This window comes from Stegodyphus dumicola, chromosome X2 (genome assembly GCF_044657685.1).
Source record: "Stegodyphus dumicola isolate Sdum_Otavi_A_Nest chromosome X2, ASM4465768v1".
NCBI lineage: Eukaryota > Metazoa > Arthropoda > Arachnida > Araneae > Eresidae > Stegodyphus > Stegodyphus dumicola.
This window is the reverse complement of record NC_140781.1, coordinates 56393123-56405369: the sequence shown is the minus strand read 5'-3', so window position 1 is coordinate 56405369 and position 12247 is coordinate 56393123. Positions and strand designations below refer to the sequence as shown.

Here is a 12247-nt window from a genome sequence, read left to right as displayed (position 1 = left end):
TCAGATTTTTTTTTCATTATCTAGGCTAGAGAAGTTTTCTGAGAGAGCTCAGAGAGATTTCTTTCCATTCTTTTTCGACGATGGAAAGGGGAAAATACTAGTCCGATATCCCTATGCTTTAGGAAAAAATACTTATGAAATATTCATGTGTTGAAATTGACTATTCAAATGAGTTGCGTTCTGTTTCTCATTGGAACTGTTCAACGGCAAGTCCACTCGTCTTGGTCTTTGGGGTAGTGGATGAAAGTACAGGGGTTTGTTGAAAGCGATTATGGTTTCCTCTTTAGCCGGCGGAACTGTAAACCAGTCCCGTCTTAATTTTTCTGATTTCTTTGAAAGTCTTTCCACTTGTTCTGCTAAGGTTTCCTTGGTACTCATAGTATCTCTTAGTCTAGGGGAGTCTAAACCTATTGGCTAGAACAGAGGGTATAGTGTGGGAGATTGTAATCAATGGATCGTGATGAAATCTTTCTCTATATGTCTTGTGTAACTTGGAAGATTTTTTTTCCTTCTTCTTCTCGTAGACTTTGGTGGAGTTATTGAAAAGAAATGGGATGGGAAAGAAATAAACACATAACGAAAAAGGAACTCTTTTTATTATTTTCTAGGGATTCACATATATATAAAAACGCATGCCATTCCATTAATGAAGATTCAAAGGATCTTTCAACACCAAATTTTAGAAGAGGACCACAAAGAGTACTCTTGAGGATTCTCTTTCACATCTAGGTGAGATAAAGGTTGAGACCAATATTCTTGGGTTTCTAAAGCGTCCCAACTTAAACATTTCATAGAAAGTTCATCCTCCTCCTCTTCTTCGTCATACCGGTTCTCCTAGAAAGCCTCGATCTCATACACTTCTTCCTCCTCCTCCGCCTCCTCTTTTTCGTTTTCGGCAGTTTTACTCTCTGGGGGGTAAGAAAGTAGTTTCCGGAGAACGTAACTGCCCTCCTTCAAATTGTATCGAAAATTCTTCACCTTGTTCTCAGCACAATGAATCAAATGCTGCTTGCGGAAAAATTGGTGCCACGTGCATTTCGTCTTGTATCGCCACTCGGTTTTACCCGGGACGTAAAACTCGTAAACGGGCCGCTGGCAGAGCTTGCTGAAGAATTCGGCTATATCGTATCCATTGACGTAGATCGTCTCCACATTTTCTGTCAGCATTTTCGGGATCGTAAGAAGATGCTCGTAGGAAAGACGACCCTCGGTCCATCGCAGACCGTGTCAGTTACGAATGGCCTGGTTGACCGAAGCTCGATTGCGGGACGATAAGTCATCGCAACCGACAGGAGAGAGAAAAATCATGGATCCGCATGAGGTTAAATCATAGGTGATGTAGCCCAGTTCTTTCAAGATGAAACACATTTCTCCAGTCTTCTGATCATGGCAGAGAAAGGACTCCATGTCCAAAACAATGTAGGAACCTTTGAGAAGTTTTGCACTCATGATGTCCGTATTCATTGAAAAACTTTTCTCTCTATGTGTGTCTCCTGAAGTGAAAAGGATAACGCTCTCTCTGCGATCTCCTCTTTTATATAGAGATAGGCGAGGGAGCACGTGACAGGTAGTATGAATCTTAAGAAAGGTCACATTCGTATATATTTTTTTGGATATCGCGCGCATCTCAATAAATAAATAATAAAGATTACCTTGGAAAGAAAGAAAATCATGAACTCGTGCTCGACTTTGTGGATCCTTTATTGTGAAAGAACTGGCTTACGTTGAATGGCACTTCTCGAGGGGTATTTGTTTTTAAACCCCCGTTTCCATGGAAAATGCTCACCGAAAAAGAAAAACGAACAACTGTGTGGGCGAGTGATTATTATCCCAGCTCATCGTGGTACGAAGCAGAAATTCCGTACAGTTACTTCCCATGGGTGTTAACTATGTTGACGGAACATTTTCCCGTGGTTTGGTTGCGAGGAGAAATGAAACGGCGGTTTTTAGAGAAATGGTTGCAAAGATCCATTTGTCGCATTTCGGGATCGACGCAAGATATTCTCAAATACTATGGGATCGAACAAATGAATTGTTCTAACCATACGAAAGGTTTTTTCCATTGCGCTCTACAAAAAGTGGTTCGGTATCATTATTTTTGAAAGACACAGAGAAGAAATTAGCAAAGTCGATTCTGCAAAATTCAATCTTGACAGAACTCATAAAAAATATAACGTCACCTCTTCAACAGCACGGATTGTTCTGAAGTGAAACTTGGAACTCTTAAATAGATCAGGGAGAGTTCATTTTTAAAAAAATGGTGATGTCTTGTCAATTGAGTCGGCTGGGAAAAGTGTTTCAGAGCCGAGAAAAAAATTTTCTGGCTCACATTAAAAAAATTTATTAATTTTTGTAATGTCTTTAGACATTATAAAAATTAACTCTCCCCACCCTTTTTTGGATTGAATCAGGTCTCAACATGTTTCAAAATGTTTCTAAAACAACTTTCCAAGAAAGATATGCCTCATTCTTTTCTTAGAAATCTGTTTTTAGAAAGGGTGAGACATCATTCCCAGAGAAAAAGGGTGGGTACAGTTAATTTTTTATAATGTCTAAAGACATAAAAATGAACAATTTTTTTAAACATGAGTCAGAGAACTTTTTCCCCCGGCTTTCAGAAATTTTTCCCAGCCGACTGGATCCATGACACATCACCATTTTCTCCTCCTTCCTTTTTCCTAAACTGTAATAGAAACATTCTGGGATCTCATTTTTCGAAGCTAATGCAGAGATTCTCAAATCGATAGGGTTACTATAAAGGGGTTGGTTTGAAGTTTGAATGCATTTATCTGCAAATTTTATAGGATTTTTTTAGAAGGAGTGGGTATATTGCAGAGTCGTTTTCTGAATGGAAGCCTAGTCTCATCAGATGGTCTTTTCTGAGTATCGTCGATAGATTGTTTTCTATAGGAATGGTTTCTCTCTGATACTCAAGAGATATAGGGGAGTCCTGTCTCGAGAGATTGAGAGGTCCCTCATCCTCGAGGGGTCTTGACAAATGGAAAGGAGTTTAGGTTCCCTTATTCTCGGAGGGTCTTGAGAAATCGAGAGATCCCTCCCTCATCCTCGAGGGGGCTTTACAAAGGGAGGAGAGTTCCCTCATTCTCGAGGGGTCTTGACAAAGGGAGAAGAGGTCCCTCATCTTCGAGGGGTCTTGACAAAGGGAGGAGAGGTCCTTCATCTTTGAGGGTTCACTCAAACTCGAGGTGTCTTGATAAATGAAGAGGTTTTTCATCCTCGAGGGGTTTTGAAAAATGGAGTGGTTTTTCATCCTCGAGGGTGGAGGAGAGGAATCTGAACAGACTCCTTCGTTTCCTCATCCTCATGGATGATGATAGGTTTTCGGAAAGACTTTTTTCTGCTCAACAGGCTCCTCTTCCTCCTCGTCCGCCTCCTCCTCATCCTCATCATCGGTGAGAGAGATGGGGTAGCTTTTCAACCATTCTATCTTTTCTTGCACGATAATTTTTTGAAAAGTCGTTGTCTCGTTCAGATGATTGTCCTCGAGAATATAATATGAATTCTTTCCAGTCCTCACGATCGAGAGAGTTTCGTGCAGAAATTTGTGCAACCAGTCGCTAAAATGAACGAGAATCCCCTTTTCTTCTCAAGACGATTCATAATACTGTTCATTTGCGGGAGGCTTAGAAAGGTGGACGTGTAATGATATTTGGCTCGTTTCATCGACAAAATTTGTGTATCCAAAGTAGAAATTTCATGAGCCGTGAAAACGTTTTCGTTGGCCAGAAATTTGTCCCGCATTTGTGGTAGCTACCCACGATATGATAACCCGCACATTTTGAAAAATCGGAGGCTTTCAAGTAAATGAGTCTTTGGATGATATAAAAGGAAAGTTCAGAATTTTTATATATGAAAGGAATACACGTGGTGAGCTCGGGATTCCTCATCATGATCGACTTCCCCCCCAAAATACGACGTTTTCGCTCACCCATTCTATTTATATATATATAGAGAGAGACTCCCTCTCCTCTCCCTTCTTCCTCTATCTCTGGACGTCCTTGGGATGGAAAGGGTGACTGAAAATAAATGAACGTCATGGTTGGTTAGTTTTTTTTAATTATTACTTTCTCTTCCTCATTCCAACCCACTCAACTTAAAAAAAATAAGTCAGGGAGATAAGATTTCTTGGAAAAGATATATTGGAAAAGTAGTGCGTTCATTTCAGTTTTCCAAGGTGAGAGGGTCCCAAACTAATTATTCAATTCAAAGAGAGAGGTTGTAGAGTGTTCATTTCAGTTTTCCAAGGTGAGAGGATCCCAAAATGGTTACCCATTTCAAAGAGAGAGGGTGTAGAGCTTTCATTTCAGTTTTTTTTCAAGGTTAGGGAGGGTGTCATAATGGCTATTCATTTCAAAAGAGAGATTTGTAGAGCGTTCGTTTCAGTTTTCCAAGGGAGTCCCAAAATGACTACCCATTTCAAAGAGACAGAGTGTAGAGCGTTCATTTCAGTTTTCCAAGGTTAGGGAGTCACCCAAGATGGCTAACCAATTCAAAAAGAGAGAGAGAGAGAGATCGTGTAGAGTGTTCATTTCTAGCTCTCCAAATGAGAAGGTCCGTATTTCCCAAAATGGCTTTCCAAATTCTAAGATAAAGGGGTGCAGACTTCATTTTTTCCCCCAAGAATAGAGGGTCCCAAAATGGCTTCTCATTTCAAAGAGAGGGGGTTGTAGAGCTTTCATTTCCGTTCTCCAAGATAGGGTCGTCTGTTTTTTCCCACAAATGTCTTCCAATTCAAAGAGAGAGAGGGGTGTAGAGCGGTTATTTCCCTTCTCCAAGATGGGGTCGTCCGTTTTTTTCAAAATGGTGTCCAAATTCAAAGAGAGATCGTGACAATTTTTCAGTTTTTTCCAAGATGGGAAAAGACGAAAACCTAGGATGGAATAACACGAGAGAGAGAAAAAAGCCATCTTGTCATTTTCTGATAGGGTACCGGTGTTCGAATACTTTTGTGACCGACTGTACATAATCACATTTGGGTTGTTGCGGATATCTCCCACCAAAGATCTGGTAGTTTCAACGTCATTAGCTAAAGTAATTTTGTGACTTAATATTTGGAGAACGTTGGGTTCATCATTGAGATGTCTCGTGTGAAGTTTTTCTGAGTTTGGAGGAGAATTTTCCCTGTTTGTGTTATTATTAGTTAAATTTGTGTTTGTTGTGTCATATTGATTGGTCATATGAGGCTAAAAGGTTTGAAAAATGGTAAACGCGGGGAATAAAAAGAATCAGAAGAAAGAACAAAATACGACCTGTTTTATACAGCGATAAAGGATGCAGCAATGGAAGTAAGGCGACGTTTCCGCGAGGCGAAAGCGAAAGAAGAAACAGTGAGGCGAGGTTGATGAACTCGGTTCAGCAGCGGGGTGGTAGCAACGTCAAGGACATATAGAACAAAGCGATAAGAAGTCTAGCTAGAACGCTGTCCCAGCTCGTAATGTGTTTTTAATTATCATTCTTAAAGTTAAGTAATTCTAAATGTATGTCATTATGTAAGGGCAGGATAGAAGGAAATAAATAAGAACACTGAAAGAAACTAATAAATTGATGGAAATATAAAATCTTAAACTATAGATAATTTTAATTTATGTAGCAGTTATAATTCGGAAAGCCCGGCATTTTCATCATTTTCTTTCTTTCTACATTTATCAGACAGTGGGCAGAACTGTGCGAAATAATCGAATCAAATTATGTACTTTCAGCTTATCACAATGGGTTTTATTAATAAATGAAATTTAAGAAAAACTTAAATACATATAACATATTTTGAAAAACACTCAGTGTTCAATTAGTTGCATTTCCTAAGTGTTAAATAGCAGTAACTAAGTACGTTTTCGAGATATGTTCTTGGTCCATCTTTCTTTCAGACATTCCTCGCTAGGAAATTCGCAGAAAGACACATTTTTGGTTTTTCTGTTGTCGGAACTACAGTATGGCACGCAACAATATACCATGCTATGTCACTTTCAGTAAACAGCGAGACTTTTTAGACACTTTCTAATAAAATACACTTTTTGTAAATAACGAGCGACGTTTCAAATAGTGAACGTATAGCAAAAGTGTAGCAGAATGCGAGCGCCATCTAGTGATGAATTTTGCAAAAGCCACTGAAAACTGGAAACCGGAATTTCGTTCAGTCTGGCCAAGGCCAACTTATACTCAAGGCCTGCCAGTGTGAAAATATTCTTTTGTGTTTTCGGTTGCCTGAGTGATATTCCTACTGATCGCAAGATGGCGCTGCAATTCTGCTACACTTTGCGATGTTTACAAAGATCGGAAAAGTACCAAAAACGAATTCTGTCTTGTTATATGCAAAGTTTAAAAACGATTAATCCATAGTAGTCAGAAATTGTTGATTTCTTATTAGTAAAAATATTTTAATTAGAAGGAAAGCATAGAATTTTAAGCTATCTCACCTTTTTTTTTCACACATAAACACCAGCTATTTGATCTCGATTTTAATTCCTGCTTTGATCTAGACATGCGCTATTCTGAATTGTACGCATTACAACTACTTATTCTAATTTAAAGGTAATTCAGAGTATACACCTTATTTTTTAATTATGTATATAGTAAGAAGTTAACAGATAGCTTCAGATCATGTACTATTTCAGTGAAAAATTTTCAAAATATTTCTATCGGCTGTACTGGGGCAAAAATTAATTTAGTAACCCCTATCAAAGATGTAATTAACATATTAATACACCGTGATCTAAAATTTGTATATCTGTTTCCACGACATTGGAGTAAAAATATTACTTAAAGAGATTAAAGTAAGAATATTACTTAAAGAGATTAAATTTTACATACTGAAGAATTTTTTTTAATTATTAAATACCTGTTTTTAGGAAATCTTAAACAATAAAAGTTTAAATAATGCAGATTTTGATCTCTGTGCAGTATTTGCATTGCAGATATTCAAAGACATTATAAAATTATTAGTCAAAAAAAAAAAAAAAAAAAAAAAGGGGGGGTCTTACTGTGGCATAGATTTTGAATGAAACTCAAACCCAAAGTTGCTTTTTTGACTAATTTTAATATTACAGAGGTGTGTTTCTCTTCACTTTCATTTGTATTCTAAATTTCATCGATGTTAACATTAAGAAACTAGTAACTGAATTAAGTGCACTGCATCAATTTACATTTTCAGTGTTAGAGAAACTTCAATTTTTCAAATGAAAATAATGACATTTTTGATAAAGCTATTGATCAAATCAATCTGTTTGTTATAAATAAAAGAGACACAGGCATTATAAAATATATTTTAACAGCACACAAAAAAAATAATAACTCTCATAATCACAATATATACTTAAGAAAAGTTCAGTTCTGTATATCAAGGATAAAATTTGAAAACTTGGAATGGCTGAATATAAATAATATATCCATCACACATGCCCACAATGCTAAGTAGAATGAGGTATATACACAATTTTAGATATATATGCATTTAAAGTTAGGCAAAAAAACAAGCTTATTAAATGCATCACTTAAATATACAGCAGGTAGACATTTTTACACACATACAACATTTATCAGAATGACATGTGTACAAAATTTTATTTACAAAATTTATTTATTTACACGCTGGCAGCGTGAGATACTGATATAGTTCATTATCAAGAATAATGTATACATGAAATAAAATTACTGAATTTCACAAAACAATATTATCACTATTAAGCACACATACACATAAGTGCCATCTTGATACATTACCTACATGACATAAATCCATGTGTAGCATTCCCATTCCAGATTAATCAGAAGATGATTAATAGTATAATAATAAGATAATAATAAATTCCACACAAAGTTTTGAAAATAACAGCATTAGATGCAGAAAGATTTCAGAATTAAATAAGCAGAATGAGGAATTTCAGAACTGAGTTCGATGAGGTATATACACAATTTTAAACCTATATGCATATAAAGTTAGGCAAAAAAATAAGCTTATTAAGTATAGCCCTTAAATATACAGCAGCTAGACATTTTTTACACATATACAACATTAATCAGAATGACATGTGTACAAAATTTTATGGCTGGCAGCGTGAGATACTGATATAGTTCATTATCAAGAATAATGTATACATGAAATAAAATGACAGGTATATACAAAATTTTAAGCCTATATGCATATAAAGTTAGGCAAAAAAAAAAAAAAAACAAGCTTATTAAGTATAGTCCTTACATATACAGCAGCTAGACATTTTTACACACATACAACATTAATCAGAATGACATGTGTACAAAATTTTATGGCTGGCAGCGTGAGATACTGATATAGTTCATTATCAAGAAAAATGTATACATGAAATAAAATTACTGAATTTCACAAAACAATATTATCACTATTAAGCACACATATACATGAGTGCCATCTTGATACATTACCTACATGTAACTAGCTGACATAAATCCATGTGTATTATTCCCATTCCAGATTAATCAGAAGAAAGTTACAAACAAAGTTTTGAAAATAACAGCATTAGATGCACAAAGATTTCAGAATTAAATAAGCAGAATGAGGAATTTCAGAACTGAGTTCAATGATGTATATACACAATTTTAAACCTATATGCATATAAAGTTACGCAAAAAACCCAAGCTCGTTAAGTATAGCCATTAAATATACAGCAGTTAGCCATAAAATACACTTTTTGTTAATAACGAACCACGTTACAAATAGTGAGCGTATAGCAAAATTGTAGCAGAATGCGAGCGCCACCTAGTGATTAATTTTGCGAAAGCCACTGAAAACTGGGAACCGGAATTTCGTTCAGTCTGGCAGGCCTTGAGTATAAGTTGGCCTTGGTCTGGCAGGCGAGTTCTTGTCTGTCTGTCCAAGATCTATTCGGGGAAAGTTTAAAATGCTTTATCTGTAGGAAAATTATTATCTTTCAATTTTCTTAACGGAAGAGGCTTTTAAGGGGGAAAAATAATTTTCAGGGCTACACTAATTAAATAAAAAGGAAAGGAAGTCTTTCTGGGTATAAGTATACAAACGTTTTTTAATTTAAATTAATTAAAGATCGCCAGTTTATTTACATATGCTTAATACCGTGTTTTCTTCTATAATTTATATCTAGTGAGAATAATGTTTAACTAGTTAATTTTTATTTACATATGCGTAATATAATGTATTTTTCTTGTTAACTTTATATGTACTAAATATCGAGTTTAAAACCAAGTAATTTTTATTTGCATATGCTTAACATTATGCTCTCCTCTTTCTTTTCCTTGTTCCACTTAATGTCTATTGATGTGAGCTGCCTTGCCAGCAGCTGACCGATTGATATCGCTGAAGGATCGCACTTTTAACCCGAATGAATGTCTGCCTGCATAGTTGTTGGCTTTCGTGGTTTTCCCCATGCTCATGTGAATATGAGCCAGTTTCCTTTAAATAAAAAAAAAGGAAGCACTTCCGCAGAGAACCCGGTGATAATAGTTCAAATCTGGTAACCTAGCCAATTCATCATATTTGCTTGTTCGAAGGTTGTCGTTGTTCACAGTTGGAGATTTGTATTATTCTTCTCTTATTTATTATTATTTTTTCTGAATTTTTTAACAACGAATAGATAGGAATATTTTCATATAATTAAAGAAGTTTTCATCAATATACGCCGGTTTTAGGCTCGTCAGTTCGGGATCAAAGGAAGAAAATATGGCGGGAGGGATGAATGCTAATTTGTAACACAGCTGTTCACGTTGTGTTCTTAATTATTAACAGCTGTAAGCACGCAGAACCATGAGGTTTCCAACCCCTAAAATAATTTGTGGTTAATCTTTGGATTATGGTAACTTGGCGATTTTTTGGCTAAAATTTGGCGACCAACCCTGCTAGTTTTTGTTCGGACGCCATTTTGTTTTCACGTAGTAAAGGCATGTTTTCTTTTAACTCAACATTTCCAACATTTTTTTCCAACAATCTGCTAGCCGAATTACGCTTATGCTAGAACTTTTATGGAATAAAAGTGCTTAATCATGACGAAGATTAGGTGCGAAATTGGGACAAAGTGCAGAATCGCCCACTGCTTGCCGTGTTTTTTAGAATTGCACATACACGGTATCATCCATGTACACGTCGACCTATTTTCACTTAAAAAAACATCCCAGAATTGCACAAAAATGGCATTGCGCACACTCTTGACTGTATCCATGTACACTGCTAAAGTCCTAGCTAGTAACCTTTATCGCCTTACCAAAATGTCGCAAAACTACCTGTTACCATATTCCAAAGATTAGCCTAATTTGTTTTCATAGGCCGCAAAAATGTGCATGTGCATTTTAAATAATTAAGAAATGCTTTTATTTTTATTATTGGTTATTGTCATCTAAAATTATGAGAATAAATCAATTATGGCGTAAAATTTTAACAAGATACTATATTGTTAATGCTTTTCTAACAATAACCTTTCAGAGGATGGCAGGCATGACATAAATTGCTGATTAAATTGAAATAAAAAATATTATTGATTATCTAATATGACAGAATAGTTTGATGCATCCCCATGGTCATCAAAATTAGCAAACCACTGCTGGTGTAAGGAATACAGTTCAAATGACTCTTGAAAAGTAATAAAACATATAAAGTTATAGTTTTATTAACAATGCTACTGAAGAAAATTTGATTATTGTTGAAGGTTTATGTTTAATATATTGCTTTCTGTGCTAAGTTGAATTTATTTTCGTATATCACGTTTAACCGGTTAGTTTTACATCTACATGCTTATTATATGTGAATTTTTACTACCATCGTCTGCTAACTTGAATTTACATGGGCTAATCTTTGGAATATGGTAACAGGTAGTTTGGCGACATTTTGGTAAGGCATAAAGGTTACTAGCTAGGACCTTAGCAGTGTACATGGATAAAGTCAAGAGTATACGCAATGCCATTTTTGTGCAATTCTGGGATGTTTTTTTAAGTGAAAATAGGTCGACGTGTACATGGATGATGCCGTGTATGGCAATTCTTAAAAACGCGGCAAGCAGTTTGCAATTCTGCACTTTCTCTCAATTTCGCACCTAATCTAAGTCATGATTAAGTACTTTTGTTCCATAAAAGTTCTAGCATAAGCATAATTCGGCTAGCAGATTGTTGGAAAAAATGTTGAGTAAAAAAAAAAAAGTAAAAAAAAAAAAAAAAAAAAGAGCCTTTACTTCGTGAAAACAAAATGGCGTTCAAACATAAACTAGCAGGTTGCTGTAGCAGGGTTGGTCGCCAAATTTTTGCCAAAAAATCGCCAAGTTACCATAATCCAAAGATACGGCGTCAACGGGTTCTTTCCCGAAGCGCCAACGGGTTCTCTGCGGATGAAAACCCAAAAAAAATTCATTAAGGCAACCCTCTTCTTGGGCGAGCTGTATGTTATGTCATAATCAAATAACCTAATCTAACCTAACCGTGCTGGTTTAGCATTTGTATCTAATCAAGTGATGTGGTACAGCATACTGATTTTATCTGCTAGTTGTTTTGTCCGAATAAATGACGTCACTGATTTGTGATCAGAAAGATTTATATTTGGTAAAACTGGATATTACAGATAAGTTTGGCGCGTTTTGCAAATATCGCGAAATAGGTTATTTTCTCGCGTTTTAGATAATCGCTTGAATGAATTCTGTAAACATGTAAAGAATTCATATCTAAAACAGAAGTTTGAGGAAAACAACGAAAAAATATTTAAAAGTTAATAACTATGTATTTTAGGAGATCAACAATATTAAGACTATTCATATTATATACCATTTTTAAAACAGTTGCAAAAGTGTGTAAAATGTGTTATCACAAAATTTAAGAAACTGTAATAAGCAATAAATAATAGGAAAACATTGATTCATATAAGAGCTGAAATGTTAAAAAAATGCTTTAAGCGAACAATAAACGAAATGAAGACAAAATTCAAAATTTCAATCGACTGAAACAGAGCCATAATATAGTTAAAAAAGAAAGTGGTTAACTGTTTTAACTATGTAATTTGTATTTTTACAATAAATTTGAATTTTTAATAAATTGTAGAAAACCACATTTATTTATATCTATACTAAAATGTAACAATACAATAAAGATAAAATTTAAAATGGCACGCTCATTTCAACCATATGCTTAATGACATATAATGTGCTTGCATCTGATGAGATTACTTTTATTGTGATTTATATTTAAATCAAAATCTGTATTAAGTAATTCCTGTATTTCCAATTCAACTGTATTAATCAGTTATCCA

The 12247-nt window shown here is 35.2% G+C and overlaps 1 protein-coding gene across 5 annotated transcripts in view; it reads left to right on the top strand.

Moving 5' to 3' along the window:
• The first annotated feature begins 8826 nt into the window (after window positions 1-8826).
• LOC118182340 (methionine synthase reductase-like) overlaps window positions 8827-12247 on the top strand; it is a 128025-nt gene continuing 124604 nt past the window's right edge. For 3 of the 5 annotated variants that reach the window (XM_085809924.1, XM_085809928.1, XM_085809923.1), the window contains exon 1: window positions 8827-9011. The gene's annotated coding sequence lies outside the window, so the exon portion shown is untranslated. Of the gene's footprint in view, window positions 9012-9494; window positions 9517-12247 lie in introns of those variants that run through there. The other 2 variants (XM_085809930.1, XM_085809927.1) reach the window with 2 other exon arrangements.